We start from the raw sequence: 6000 nt of genomic DNA, 5'->3' as shown, positions 1-6000 counted from the left end.
GTGTTCATTGTAGAGGTTAACAGCCTCAAGTCACCAAAGTCGTCATTCTCTTCTGGCATCAGTGGCCCATGGTGCACCACTGTACTTCACTGGGAGAAACTCAATGTGCAAGAAGTCCATTCTCGGTACACCGTCACTGCAACGGCTCAACAACATCCCACAAAGTTAGCGGTTACCAAGATTTACATTTACATTTATGGCATTTAGCAGACGCTCTTATCCAGAGCGACATACAAGGTTATTCATATCACAGAGGTGGGCCAATGTAGTGTTAGGAGTCTGGCCCAAGGACTCTTATTGGTGTAGCGCAGCACAGTCACCCAGACCGGGAATCGAACCCCAGTCTCCCACATGGTGTTGTAGCTAAGTAACAGGTAGTGGTGTTATCTGTTGCGCCACACCAACCACCAAGATGCTACCATCCTTCGCCTAGTGTCCTATTATTATGCCCTTTCTTGTCCTTTGCACATGAGGATCGTTTTGCACTCTGTTACAACTGACTGGTGTGCTCGCTTACTTATACATGCAGCATCACAGCATGTATGATTACATTATGACAATGTTGTGACCTATTGCAACCTATTTCTTTGGTGCCCACAACATCAAAATGCACTAAAATCTATGATTTGTTCTACTGTCAGAAATGGATATGGGAACATGATTGGAATTTTGGTTGTCCTATGACCAAGAGGCAATATTACCTAATGATGAGGTTGTTACAGGCCGGGTTCATTCCATACCAGGGGTGGTCTTAATGCTCTGATATATCTGCACATAGACACACTATACAGAATACAGTACAGAAGTATGAAAGTATTCAACAATTGGAATGCAATTTATATTAAGTATTAACTGTCCGGTGAAAAGTCATGTGTGTAAAGTAAACACTACATGCTAACATGCTGTTAGTTTTTAACCAGTGAAATCATTTCCAAGTTCCAAATTCGGATGTCAAAGGTTAGACATGGGGCGTAGTGTCTATGTGGCTCTACATGAAGTGTAGCATAGAGCCAAAACAACACTTACTAAAGCAGGAACATGAACTCCTGTTAATAACCCAAATATGTGAACAGCATTGGACATTTGGACCATTACCGATTTACATTCTTCACAGTTGCTCTGAATCTGTATGATATAGATTCTGTAAGCTAATGAATAAGTGTTTTGCTCTCATGTGATTCAGTCAGTATTTGAAGTATTCAGGATTAATGTATATAAATTAATTATGCAACGGCTGAATGCACAGACCTCACCTCAGTTTCTTCTTGTAAACCCAGGCTGAAAAAGCAACAGTGACTAAGCTTTTTATTTTTTCAAACAAGGGGCGCAAGCATGGCTATGAGTATATGCTGCTTGTTTGTTTGGTAAGTGAACTCACAGGGCTTTGGAGAACAGCTGCAACAGCAATAGCACCCTTACTGCTGAGTCAAAGCTGAGCCTGAGGGGGAAATTGAACCTCCCTCCATTCAGAACATTCTTGAAACCAAATCTGGGCATCAGAACGTTTTTGTTTAGCATTAAGCATAAATTAGATAAGAGAAATGAGATGAGAGAAATGAGATAATGATAATGATCTAATATAAACTACAAGAATACCTAACCAGTCCTCAGATTTGAACCCATGACCTTCTGGTTGTAGACTAACAATACATTATTATACAGGGTGGGCCATTTATATGGATACACCTAAATAAAATGGGAATGGTTGGTGATATTAACTTTCTGTTTGTGGCACATTAGTATATGGGAGGGGAAAAACTTTTCAAGATGGGTGGTGACCATGGTGGCCATTTTGAACTTTAGTTTTTTCAATGGGAAGAGGGTCATGTGACACATCAAACTTATTGAGAATTGCACAAGAAAAACAATGGTGTGCTTGGTTTTAATGTAACTCTTTCATTAGTTATTTACAAGCTTCTCTTTGTTTACAGCCATTGACATGCCGCAGAGGTTAACACGTGAGGAGTGGATAGAAATTGTGTTGATGTCTGGTGAACGCAGTACCTGGGTTCCTGCAGCAGATTTCAATGGAAGACACCCTACAAGACCACCCATCTCTCATACTGCAGTTAGCAAACTGCTTGCCAAGTTTCGTGAAACTGGTTCAGTGTTGGATTTGCCAAAATGTGGACGCATGAAAACTGTAACTAATGAAGAAACATCAGTGGCTGTCCTAGCTTCATTCAGCAAGAGCCTACAGCGTAGCACTCGCCGCATGTCACTGGAGAGTGGCATCGTTCAAACATCCCTTCGGTGGATACTAGCTACTCACAAATGGCACCCTTACAAACTCCAGCTGCTGCAGCATCTCAACGAGGATGACCCAGATCGGCGCACTGAAGTTGTTCTAAAAGCAAAGGTAGGTTGAGTTCAAACATGTCATGGTTAGAAAATCTTAGAAAACCTAATGTCACCTCTTTCTCTGACTACAGTAAGAATAATCAGCTGCATTCCAAGCCATGCCACTTTGCCATCAGCAGCCAGAGTCTGAGAGAGCACAACTGGCCGGGTGCATAGATGGCATTTATCTCTCTCATCCCTTATAAAGCGATGTTGGCTGGTACAGGCGTCTGTTGTGTGGTGTGGCGGAGCTGGGGACCTGGGGCTTTCCTTTGAGCGTGCCGACTTGTTCGCCCCTCGGATCCCAAACGGAGCTGCCCTCCTCTTCAATCCCAGGAACCAGGAGTTCTCAGTAGAATGGCTGTACCCATATCAAATCAACACACTGTAATTGTATTTGCTGTGACAGTGGCAACACTGGTCTGATGATCTCTCTCTCTCTCTTTCTGGCTCCAGCATATCGACACTATCTGATTCAAGAGAACTCAGTAAGAAAGAGCCACAGGATGAGAGATCTTGTAGACTGCGAGGTAAGTGGCTGTCCTGTAGACATAATAGCAAAGAAGCTCAAGAGTAGACCGCTGTCATCACTTTCTCTGCTAAGCTCTGTGTTAGCAGCTCAAGCTAAAAGCAAACCTGACCTTAAAGCATCGCACCAAGGCCCATATTTAGCTCTCCTCCACATGCAAGTTCCAGGAATACTGTCTCTGTATTTCTTCCCAGTGCAGCAAGAAATCTGCAAAGTATGTGTTAATGTTCCATACCTTTTTACTATGTCTATTTTATTTCAGAGCCAGGTATGCAATATACCGCTCCATTATGAGCCCTATCTTACACCCTGCGCAAGGTGCAATGCGATGTTCATTGCTATTTTACACCCCACCAACAGTTTTCATGCATGCGCCGATGGGCATGGTAGTCTCGAATGAGGTGTGTTCAGGTAAATTCCTGGTGTATTGCTGTCTTGGCAATGGAAAACACAGGTGCGCCACTGACTGAAAACAACCTATGCACACGCCAACAGTCCATTGCTATCTTGCAATCTTGGCTGTGAATGCAGTCAACACAGGTACGTACACCCCTGCTTTTTACGCACACATGGACACCCAGCAGTGCACAAACCCATAGCGCGTGCCGGTTGACAGCTATGCAAACTTTTACATAACCATTAAACAGAATACAAAATCAAATAACATTATTCTAGAGGTGAGGCGCTCCACCGCTTGAGCAAGCCTTCCCAGACTGTGTGCAATGCACCATTGAAATAGCAGTCCACCAAAATCAGACCGCATCTGGCTCTTAAAGGGAATGGCGAGTGACACACTGATTGGTTTATTGCACAGTACACCCAAAACACACCCATGATTAATTAAGAGGCCATGCCTTGTGCTCATTTGCTCATACTTTTCCCGTCACTGCGATTTCCAAGCGGTGCACGGTTGACAGCTCTCCTAAAGATCGCTTAAATAGGGCTCTATGTTTTCAGCAGGCCAAAGTTGGAATAAATGAAATATCTTGGTATTTGTTTGTCCACTCATTCCATAAGAAGTCATCCACAAACTAGGTGATGGGTCATAACTGTATAAGTAACCAGTTCACACGTGGCATGTAAAACTATCTGGTGGTCATAGCTTGTCCTGGAATTGGGGTCAGGGCCTGGGCATGCCAGACAACTTGGCTCTGCCCAGAACCACGAGATACAGTGTCATCTTCTGAATGCAAATGCCAAACAGGTTAGGATATGGAAAGTTCAGAAGTCAACCTTAAAACCTCATAACCATCCTACAGGTGACTTAAAACATTCAGGATGACAGCTGTGAGAAGCCAAACCAAGCACCCTGTCCTTCAGCCCACTTAGCTCAGTGTTTCTTTGTGAGATGTCCACTTTCAGAACCACTCCTACTCACTCTACGTTCATCTAAAATCTCAGTAATGTTGGAAACATACAAAACCTACAGTACTGGACACCAAACAGCCGGTTCAACCCTTCCTAAGGTCGGTGGGGATAAGACATTTGAGTTGGTAATGGGTGAGGAGCTGATTTTCTCACTAATAGGTTGGAAGTGTGGATTTCCACACCACATTTGAGCCTTCCTGAGAGCAGGAGTTCTCATCCAATCCTCATTACTGCTACTCCCAGTGATCTTGCAACTGTCAGTGATCTCATCATCTCATCTGAGAACTCCCTGGTCATTATACCTAAGCCTTGGTGTAGCTGAAGTGACCAGGTATCATTCTAAGGTTGCAAACCTGACAAGGATCATGCAGCTCAGGTTTCTCCTCTAAAACATCCAAGCACACATAATGGACAAAAGTATTGGGACTCCTGCTCATTCATTGTTTAGTCCAATCATCCTCGTTCAACTCCATCTTTAGGAGACTGTCAAGTTACTATCACCTTAAACTCACAAAGTGACTATTTGTTTAGCTAATAATGTTGAAGCACTAACTGAAGTTGTTGCTCCATGTGTCTCCTATCATATATTGTCTTCAAGTCTGTTGTTTGGCCCAATCACACTCATTTCTACCTAGCACAGAGGGTGAGCCTGTAGCGTTCAATGAGAACAAGTGAAGCTACGTTTATGGAACATTGGCACTTCAAAGCTCACCACCAGCTGCTCTTCTATTTTTGTCTGAATATGCAGTGTGTCAATGACTGTTATGTATATGTTTAAGAGCTGGGTCACCTTTTACATTCAGCTGACGAAGCAGTGGCCTAAGTCCAGCAAAGGCATTCTAGGTCTGGCTGGCATAAGGTAGCTTGGGCATTTACAATGGCAAGAGAGGCCAACAAAGTTGGAAAGGAACATCACGGGTCAGTCAAATGGAGACCAGTTTTTGGAGAACACAGCTATCAGCCCCTCCAGGTCTACGCATATGGTGTTACTTGTGAATGGAAAGCAGTGGCTCGGAAATGAGCAAGCAGCATGACCCTGGATGCGAACCATCATAGTGGCCTTCGAATGATAGTGGCAGTGCCATAGTCCCATTTTGTCAGAATTTCATGCTGAATGGACCAATAGAAATGCTCTGAAATGACTTGGAATAAAAATATGCATATTGCATGCCAACGATGGTGTGAACTGCATGTCTTGTAAATGATAATAAAACTCCTTTCGGCAGGTACAGGGAACATCCTTGTTTGAGGGCCTGATTTCTGCAGGTTTCAACTCACCTGTTGATTGTCAGGTTTAGTCGGTGTGTTAGAACAGGGTAAGGCCCTCGGTTCACCACCACTGACCTAGGAAATGGATCTAATTTGGATGATGAAGGTTCTTGAGAAGTATGGGATGAAAACGAATGCTCATTTTGGGTCGTCAGAATCAGATTTATTAGCCAAGTATGTTCACACACACAAGGGATATGTTTCCTTTAGAATTAGAATAATTTCTTTTTAGAATAATTAGAGTTAGAATTAATAATTGACTTTATAATTCAGAACTAAGTGAGTGCTGCAAATGACAAGTATTATTAAGCAGGGCAGATAATTACATAAGGCAGATACAAGCACCACATAGAGAACATACTTTGGCTGGTCTTGATGGGACTTTTCAGGGATTTTTTTTCCTTCAGAGTTTACAAGAAAGGCAGGTCCCAGCTGTTGCCTGCAGCTAACACATAGATGCTTGTCTGTGTCATACAGACATACCTGGATCTGGT

Source organism: Salminus brasiliensis, chromosome 16 (genome assembly GCF_030463535.1).
Source record: "Salminus brasiliensis chromosome 16, fSalBra1.hap2, whole genome shotgun sequence".
In the NCBI taxonomy this organism is placed as follows: domain Eukaryota; kingdom Metazoa; phylum Chordata; class Actinopteri; order Characiformes; family Bryconidae; genus Salminus; species Salminus brasiliensis.
The sequence above is the reverse complement of the archived record's forward strand: the minus strand, read 5'-3'. Positions refer to the sequence as shown.